General features: G+C 45.1%; 1 protein-coding gene across 3 annotated transcripts in view; it reads left to right on the top strand.

Moving 5' to 3' along the window:
• The first annotated feature begins 916 nt into the window (after window positions 1–916).
• The window catches only part of LOC139239466 (neuroblast differentiation-associated protein AHNAK-like), a 49,755-nt gene continuing 40,752 nt past the window's right edge, over window positions 917–9,919 (top strand). For all 3 annotated transcript variants that reach the window (XM_070868233.1, XM_070868234.1, XM_070868232.1), the window contains exon 1: window positions 917–1,026. The gene's annotated coding sequence lies outside the window, so the exon portion shown is untranslated. The remainder of the gene's footprint in view (window positions 1,027–9,919) is intronic.

Genomic DNA, 9,919 nt, shown 5'->3' with positions numbered 1-9,919 from the left:
AGATTCTTTACTCGAAGGGTTTTGAGGCTGCCCCCAACATGAAATCTTGATGATTGGAGGGCAGTGCTGTGCGGCGGGGACAGCTTTTGTCTTACGGATGTTAAGCGTAAGGCCCATGCTTTCATATGCCTCAGTGAATACATTGACTATACCCTGGAGTTCAGCCTCTGTATGTGTGCAGACGCAGGCATCGTCCGCGTACTGCAGCTCAATGACAGAGGTTGGGGTGATCTTGGACCTGGCCTGGAGGCGGCGTAGGTTAAACAGCTTCCCACTGGTTTAGTTCCACTCCAGCGGGGAGCTTGTTGATTGTGAGGTGGAGCATGGTGGTGAGGAAGATTGAGAAGAGGGTTGGAGCGATGACGCAGCCTGTTTGACGCCGGTCCGGACGTGAATTGGATCTGTAATGGATTCGTTGGTAAGGATCACGGCTTTCGAAGAAAAGAGCTTGAATTTATAGTGCTGTTCACGACCTCAGGACATCCCAAAGCGCTTCACAGCTCTGGTAAGCATGGATGGACTAGACTGTATTGTGCCCCTCAGATCTGATAGATAAGGCAGGACTCAGATTGTACTGTGCCCTTCACTTCTTGTAGTCAAGGCAGGACCCAGACTGTACCGTGCCCCTCAGATCTGATAGACATGGCTGGATCTAAGCTGTTTTGGTCGACATAGTAGGATCCAGACTGTACTGTGCCCCTCAGGTCTGGTGCGGTGCTGCCTGTTGGTGTTTCTGCAACATATTGGAGAGGTGGGCTTGCCAGGGCGCATGACTGCTCTGACACATCCCTGATGTAAGCTTCTACTTTTTTTCTCTCTCTCAACACGAAGCGAGTCTCCACCCCTAAAGGACACACCCGGTCGTGTACAAGAACCCAGCCCTGTAACAGAAGAGCTTTATTATCGAGTATCTGGAGGCTGGAGCTACACTTGAGTGCTGCATTCAATAACGGGCTATTCCACACGCATTGGGTGTCCCGGCACCATGAGACGGCGGGGCTTTAGCCCATAAATCGCTGCCACCAGGTAAACGCACAGCAATCTATAAGATATATATTTAAATGGTGGAAATTTAATGCAGAAATATGTTGTTTAAAGGTTTTGATTTGCAACAAAAAAGTTACTAAGTGGAATCAGTGATTCGTTCTCGAATTGCAAACTTGTCAGAAAGTTTATTTGCAAAGTTTTGCAAGCAAAAAATAGGTGGTTTCCAGCTGTTGGCGGCTGGATTGGACAGACGATAGCTCTAACATGGGCGTGGATTTTATAAGTTGCCTCCGGGCTCGCTCGCCTGCCTTCTGCATAGACAGAAATCAACTGAAGACTCAAAAAGTTCGCAGATCAAGCAGGCGAAAGTATCAAACTTGCAGGAATCAGAATATCTACATTTGTAAATATATGTCAAAAAGTTTGTTTTCAAAGTTGCAGGCAAGGAGATTATTTTCGTTAATTCCAATTTTAAAACAGACGTGGAGAACTGGTTCAAAAAAAGGGAGAAAAGACGGTGTTGACAAGTTATAAGCTTTTTTTTGGAAGTTTCTGCATCGTGTTTGACATGGGTGTGGAAAAGAAGGGGGAAAAAACGCTTCTCTTTCCCTCCCCCAGCCTCTGGGCACAGAGCCAAGGTCTAACCTTGGAATTCGTGGCTGTGGTTGGAAAGACAGGGTAACTCAAAGCAGACTTTTGAAAGAAGAGGACAAGGGGAGAGAGAGAGAAAAAAAAATCGTAACTACTGCCAGAACTTTATATCTGATGAAGGAACGACACACGTAGGGAGAGAGAGACAGCAGAGTGACTTTAAATCGGGGCGAGAGGCAGGAGTGAAGAGAGATTCAGTGGGTGTGGTGAGGTAACTTGAAGATTAAACAAGTAGAACCAGTATAGAGCCGTGAGATATCAGGCAGGGTGGTTTTTTTGTCAAAGCACCCAAGGTGCAAATATTATTTGAAGGGAAGTTTGTTTTTACAGTACTCTCCTGTCTGAATGCATCTTCAAAATATAGCAGGCAAACATTTTTTTTCTCTTTCCAGCCAGACTGGGGAAAGTTTAAAGGAGTTTTAAATGTTATTTCCTTTTAAGTGCTATTTGATTTTGCACAAAAAACGAATGTTCCGGAATCGAATTTTGGAATCGAGATTGGGTCTCGTTTGCGTTTGGTGAAACTGTTGGGGACACTGTTAAAAGTGTTCACCTTGGAGCCAGTTGCCTTGTTCCCGTTCTACATTCCCTTTGGCTTAATGTCCACCGGCACAGTATGGGTTAATGCACAGCAGGGTTTACAACAAAAGTCCATCTGCGCCCTGTTTTAGCTCAATTGTAAAAAAAAAATGCAGAGCACACACGAACGCGTTAAGCAGGAAGAAAGTTCCCTTATGTGTAAGGGTGTGTCACTGTGCATGTGCGCGCGTCGAGGGGTGCAGTTGTGTAACCGTGTAAGGATTGAGCAACCGCCTGTTTTTGTGCAAAGGGGTGTATGCCACCCGATCGGGATATGGCTTAAAAAAAGTCAACGAAATCCGTTTGAAAAATCAAAAGAATTTTCAGAGCGAAATGTCTCTTTTTATAATTAAAAAGTTACATGGTTTGTTATTTTGGCGGGAGGCGGGGGGGGGGGGGGTGAGGAGGCAGGTTGATAGAATTAACATGAAACTCCTTCGCAATCATTTCTTGAGAGTCCAGACGAGATTCTGTTTTCCATAAAGTAAGGTTAGAATCCCCTCCACCCCCGAGGCAAAACTGCAAAGAGGGTGATTTGCAAAGGAGGGGTCTGAAGAGGAGCCATCGCCCTCCCCCTCTCTCAAAGAAGCTCTTGGTGAAGTTTTCTTTGGGTGGGGCCGTGTTTGTAGAAACCCTGCAAGACTCCGGAGGGTCACACTTGCCTGTTGACGCTGTGACTTGCAGAGTGGGCGCTTTCTTTGTATTTTGCATCTGCTAACCATCCCCATTCTTGATTGGGTGGGGGTGGTCTTTGCTACCGGGCATGTTCCCATTTATATTTGTTGCAGAAAACTAACTCGAGCAGTTCTGACCTCGCCAACACTCATTTCAAACCGGGTTGCGAGCTGATTTATTTTGTGTTTAAGACGGCTGCGGTTCATATTTTTAAAATCCCATTTGCAAAAGGACCGGCGGGTAACTGCATTCCCTGAGCTCTACAGAACAGGACGATCGTAGATTCAACCCCACCCCGCCTGTAATGATTTAGTGTATCTACAACTGGGGCTTGGAAGGTAGGGTGGGGGGTGAAATGACACTCCTGGGTCACCATCCAGACGCCCTTTGCTGGCATGTGCTGGTATGGAGGTGTAAGGTGAAGATCAGACTCGCCGTGATGCCATGCATGGCCAAATAGCCCGCAGGACGGCACACTGTCCAGACTCCCGCGCCAGGAGTGGCCCCTTGGGGAAGATACCCGAGGGCAGCAGTTACCCGTGGACCCATAACCCAAGCGAAAACCGCCCTCACCTTTTGGAGAGAAGAAAAATTACGAGGGGAGAGGGAGTGGGGAGTTTGAAAAGAGAAATGCAAGTAATCCGATTCCGAAATTGCTCCAGGAGTTCCACACACGTCCTCCATTGAGTTGGGAAAAGAGAGGGGCGCGGAAAGTGAATGATCATTTTGGGAAGAGGAAAGAGTTGCACGTATTGATGTCAGGCACATGTGGCATGTGGTGATGTTTCTGCAGTGGGAGTGGCAGGTTTTTTGACAAAACTTTTACTGGGAGGGGAGGTCGCTCTCTTAACTGGAGGTTGAGCCACTTGGGGCTCATGTTTGCCGATATGGCTAGCTCTCTGCCCAGTTAGGGAGACGCTTGAATGTGCATTTTAAACGGCAAATTTGCGCAGAGGTCCTGTTGAATGGCATTCTGGTTTCAGTTCCTGGCTGTGTGAAATGTCACTGAAGGGACTGCGTGAGTTAGTTACACAACATGTCAGGTTCAGTCTTTGCTCCCTGCCATGACTGGATCTCCGCCATTCCGGCCACTTCCATGAATATTGCAAACCAGCGGCCTGGCGCAGGATTAGAGTGAATTTCAGTGATCACACTCCTCCCCATCATCCCAGCTTTAAAGTATACCAGTCAATCTGCCATGGTATTGCATACACGGAGTTAGGGCAAAGTGATGCACTGTGCAGATGTAATTCAGTCCCCGTTTTAAAAAGACATACGTTTAATCCTCGCTCCTTATTACAAATGCATATCTCCACATTTATAATAGAAACTGCCATGTAAACTTGTCACGTTGTAATTACACCCTCCGGCCAGTGATGGCGCTCCTGCGCCTCCACTGGCCAGAGGGTGTAATGACAGCGTCGCTCATTTACATAGTTCCCAGTGGTCACAGCGATAAGTTCTTCTGGAAAAAGTTAACAGGAAGTGTGTGCAGATGTAACATTTTGAATATAGATATTTTGGGAACTTTGGCATGCCAAATCACACTTTTACATTTTTGCCAATGAGTTGCTGAATTTCTTACTTGTGTGATTAAGCACACACACACACCAGAAAGTAACACCGCCCAGTCATATTGCAGTGTTAATATTTCTGAGTTTTTAGTATTCAGTCCCCAAGCTCAAGTCTGATCCGTTCCAGGAAATTTTGAGAAATGTTTCTGTGCATTGGGTTATGGCCTGATCCTTTGTTCTGTGTTTTTTGAGAGTACTCAGCCTCCCTCCCCAGCTCCAAAAAGTAATCTTGAGGGTGTAAGATTATTACTTTTTCAGTGAGGGTTCACAATGAAAGTTAATTAGGAACAGGTGGACACAGCAACACTGACACACAGACAGGCACTGAGAGAGACACAGTTACTGAGGGACACAGACAGACATTTACACGCTGAGAGGTACGTTACTGAGGGACACAGACAGACATTGACACACTGAGAGACACATTACTGAGGGACACAGATACTGACACACAGGCAGGCACTGAGAGACACAGTTACTGAGGGACACAGACAGACATTTACACACTGACAGACACTGACACATAGACAGGCACTGAAAGACACAGTTACTGAGGGACACAGATAGACATTTACACACTGACACACAGACAGGCACTGAAAGACACAGTTACTGAGGGACACAAACATCCACTGACACACTGAGGGACACAGACACTGACACACAGACAGGCACTGAGAGGCACAGTTACTGAGGGATACAGACAGGCACTGAGAGTCACAGACACTGACACACAGACAGGCACTGAGAGACACATTACTGAGGGACACAAACAGACATTGACACACTGAGAGACACATTACTGAGGGACACAAACAGACATTGACACACTGAGAGACACATTACTGAGGGACACAGACACTGACACACAGGCAGGCACTGAAAGACACAGTTACTGAGGAACACAGACAGGCACTGAGAGACAGTTACTGAGGGACACAGACGGACACTGAAAGACATACTGAGACACATACACTGACACACAGGCAGGTTCTGAGAGACACACAGACACTGAAATGCACACAAAAACTAAGAGATACAGACACTCGCAGACATTGAGAGTCATACTGAAACAGTTATTGAGAGACACAAACTCTGAAACACGGGCACTTGAGAACCACAGAAACATGGGTACTGAGAGATAAAGACCCAATGAAAGATACAGAGAAACACTGAAGCACAGACACCAGTGAGACATGCACAGGGAGAAGCTAAATGTATTTGTCACGGTGCCAATTTTAAACATAGTGGGAAAGCCGGGAATAATGAGGCTGAATAGTTTTGCCAATGATAATTTTCATGTAAACATGTAGACCAAAGATGTGATTTAAATAAAAGTTTGCACTCTGTGTTTTATCAACGTAAGGAGAAAAACCTTTACAAACAACTTTAGCACAAGAATCTTTCAACTGGAGGATCAAATGGGAACACACTCCAGACATCTTGCTTGTGAAAAATGTATGAAAAAAATGTGAACTAAATTGTTTAAATGAAGCTGTCAAAAAAGATGCATGTGCTTTGTTGTCGGAGGGTATTGCCCTTTCAACAATATTTGAAACCAAGACCCTTGTTCACATGATCATATGGCACTATTCGAAGAAGAGCAGGGGAGTTCTCCCAGTGTCTGGGCCAATATTCATCCCTCAACCGACACCACCAAAATCAGGATAAGTGGCATTTATCTTATTGCAAGCTTTTAGTCACCTCAGCTACTATCTCCTTCTTTGGTCCAGTGTCAGTTGTTGGTTATGCTCCTGTGAAGCGCCTTGTAACATTTTCCTACGTTAAAGTCAAGTTGTTGTTGATCTTGCTGTGTGCAAAAATAGCTGTTATGTTCACCAACATAACAACAGTTCAAAGTTAATTCATTGTGCGTGAAGCAGTTTGAGACATCTCTGAGATATGGGATAAGGCGCTGCATGGATGCAAGGGCTTCCTTTAAAAATTGTACTCTGTTCAAAAGAGAAGATATTGTAACAAGGAGATTTGGAAATGTGACAATATTTGTACAGACATGCAGAGGGAAGGGAGTTAAAAAAAAACAGAAAATATAAAACTCTGATTCCCTGCTATCTTTTATAGAATCTGTCAAGTTAACTCTGAGAATGCAGAAAACAACCAGTGATGCATGGCAATTGATTTAAAAAAAAATCATAATTTTACAAATGACTTTGCGAGAGAGTATTTTAGAGCATTGACAGTGGGGAAAAAATTGTAAATATTTACTGTCAGTTTCTGGTGAAGAGTATTTTGTAGAATATTGCCCCTGGGGCTTGTTAAACTCTGGGGGTGGAGAGGAACTACTCCAGTTACAACAATCTTTTAACCACTGGGTTTACGTGCTCATGTAAAATTTCTGTTCACCATTTTAAAAGTGGGTTAGTGACTGATTTTTAAATAGCAATCAGGAATTTTACATCTGTATCCCCGAGAGTTTGTGCAGCTTTTCAGTTTGTGATAACATTTCCATTTTTAAGGAGCGAAGAGAAGCTGATCTGAATCTAATGTAAGTTCACACAAAATGGAAACTAAATATAAAAAGATCTCAAGTGAGGGAAGCCCGATTTGAATCGGTTAAGAGCACACCATGGTTACAGCTTTCTCAGCAACATGACAAAATGGTGGCACTTTCAAGATGTGGGCACCATTTTGTTTGGTCCATTTTCTTTCCAATTCTCCTCGAGCTGGGGTACAGAGACGTCAGTCACCTGCAGGCCAGGTTGCTCTTCTTTGCCGTCGCAGCCTAGACAGTGAGTGTTGGAAGGCTATTTGCTCGATGAGAGGGGGGGTGCCAGCTAAGCCTGGTCTTGACTTCCTCCGAGGCCCCACATCCACGAGCCCTATTCGGCAGAGCTCACCGGATAGTGACCCAGGAGCAGAATTTCCTGGCTGTTCCCGTCCACCTGTGGTAATGGGGATAAGGTGTCGGGGAAGGTAGCGTCAAGCAGGTTCTATCAAAATAATAGATAGTCAGAAAGAAGTGCTTAAAAGGCTGTTGTGCTTGCTAAGAGTTTTAAGTCTTTTACTTTGATGTCAAAATACTGTTGCCGCCGTGAGCATGGTGCTGGCTAGGGTCATTTCCTTTACTGCCGAGAAGTGGGGACCTTTATATCTGTTTCTCGGAAACACTTGAGCCCATAAATCTAGGCTGGCACTCCAGTCGGTGCTGCATTGTCGGAGGTGTCGTCTTTTGGATGAGACGTTAAGCTAAGGCCCCACCTGCCTGATCAGGTGGATGTTAAAGGCCCCAGGGCACTGTTGGAAGAACAGCAGGGGAGTTCTCCTGGTATTCCAGCCAACATTCCTCGCTCAATAAACACCACCAAAAAGAGATGAACTGGCCATTCATTTTATGACTATTTGTGCTGTTCACAAAATGGCTGCCGTGGTTTGCCAGCATATCAATAGTGACTGCTCTTCAAAAGGAACTCGTACGCGAAACATGTAACGTATGTAAAGTTGTGTAAAAACTTGGTGTAGGGATTGTTAAGCATAAACCTGACAGCTCTATAATAACAGGAGTATGTTATTACACAATTTTTTAAATATTTAATTCTAATTTATTAATAATAAAATAATTTTTATAATTTATAATCCTTTATTGAATAATTTAAGCAATCTGGGACTGGCACGCTGACAAATTATGTATAAGCATTGGCAGACTTGTGCATACTAGTATTACATAGTATTTGCAGCACAGAAACAGGCCATTCAGCCCATGTCGGTGTTTATGCTCCACATAGTGCATCTAGCCACATTCGTGCACATCTAATTCAGAGCCTTTACAAGATTGTTAATAATGCACAGTGATAGAGAGTTCATATTTTAGATGATCGCCTAGTGATTTCAAACTTTTCCCCTGCAAATGCTGACACATTCCCGATGTCGCCCTTCTGGGGACTCCCTGCAAATACTGACACACTCCGAAGGACACCCTGAAAAAACTGATGCCCTCCCTGCAAATGCTGACATCGTTTAGTGCAACCCATTCAAATAGCGACACACTCCTAGGGACTCTCTGTAAACAGTGACACTTTGCTGTGGTTCCTGTTCAAATATTTACACCCCATTCGATCTGATACAGATGCTGTTAAGCTCCAGAGACCCCAATTTGAGAATCTACGCTATAGCCAAACAGAAAAACCAATGCAAGTTTCAATTCCTGGTGTATGTTCGGTGTCATTGCAGTTGGATGTCAGGATAGATTATAGAGCCACCTAGCAAATGAGGGGGAAAAAGAAATCAGGGATAGTCCGTTCTCCTGATCACTGTGTGCTGGATGATGTATGTGTGTGGATGTGGGATGAAAACATGATTTGCCTCAGCTGTGATGCCCCCCCATGGTGGTGTATTCTGCCGTAGCATGAAGAATGGCCCGCTGGGGTCCAAGGACTTGCGCCTGAACAGGAGTCAGAACCTTCAGGAGAGGAGGGGATGAAATTGGAACAACATATCTACAGGCCACAAGAGAGACCAAGAAACACTTCAAAGAGCAGCTGCTGCAGCTATTATCTCAGTAACAGGGAGTCCATCGGCTAATGCTATTATTGGGAGTACTGTTAGATCACAAATAATTCAGGATTGCTTGCCTGTATGGGCTTGGAGCTGTGTCCTGAAATTAGAGTAAAGGGCAGTATTGTGATGTAGCCGAGAGTCACCATACTGGGAATTTGGAGGGTCCCACCTTCACTAGCGTTTTTCAGTGCTGAATGTATTGCCCCAAAAATATGTGTGGGGAGGGGGGAGGTGGAATCAGAGCCATACAGCAGGGTATTATACTCCGTGGAGCAGGGCTCACTATATAGTGATTGGGAGCAGCTCTCCAGCTAAATTTGTTCTCCTCCCAGCTCGCTGAGCACTGCATCTAGTGGTGGCACCCAACTGCTGTCCATGGGGAACTCAGGAACTTCGCACAGGGATCTAAGCTGGAACCTTACTGGTCTGGCTGGCTCAGCTGGATGAAGCAGCTAAGCTGTAAAGAGGAGGGTTTTTTTTTTAACCCATTTGTTTTGTAAGTTTTCTAACTAGCCAGTGGGTGACCTGCTCCTGAAGACCTGCCCTTAATCCATTCACTGGTTGGTGTTTGAGATGGTCCTGGGGGCCATTGTCTGCATGTTACCTGCTTGGTTGGGATGGGGCATATGGCTAGAATACTGAGCATCCACCTGGGCAGATAAAATCCATTTGGGTTTTAAAAAATTATTTGCTCTCGGGATGTGGCAAAACTGCATGTGTTGGCCATCCCGCGTGGTTCTGAGAAGGCGATGGTGGGTCTTTTTTTTACAACTCCTGCCCTCCTTGTGGTGATCGTGCTCTCGGTATGGTATTGGGTAGGGAAATCCAGGATATTGACCCAAGCCAAAATGAAGGAACAGCGATTATATACCCAAGTCAGGGTGGTGTGCACCATGGAGGGAAACTTGGAGGTGATGGTGTTCAAATGTCATTTTTGT

This window comes from Pristiophorus japonicus, chromosome 27 (genome assembly GCF_044704955.1).
Source record: "Pristiophorus japonicus isolate sPriJap1 chromosome 27, sPriJap1.hap1, whole genome shotgun sequence".
Taxonomy (NCBI): Eukaryota; Metazoa; Chordata; class Chondrichthyes; family Pristiophoridae; genus Pristiophorus; species Pristiophorus japonicus.
The sequence above is the reverse complement of the archived record's forward strand: the minus strand, read 5'-3'. Positions and strand labels throughout refer to the sequence as shown.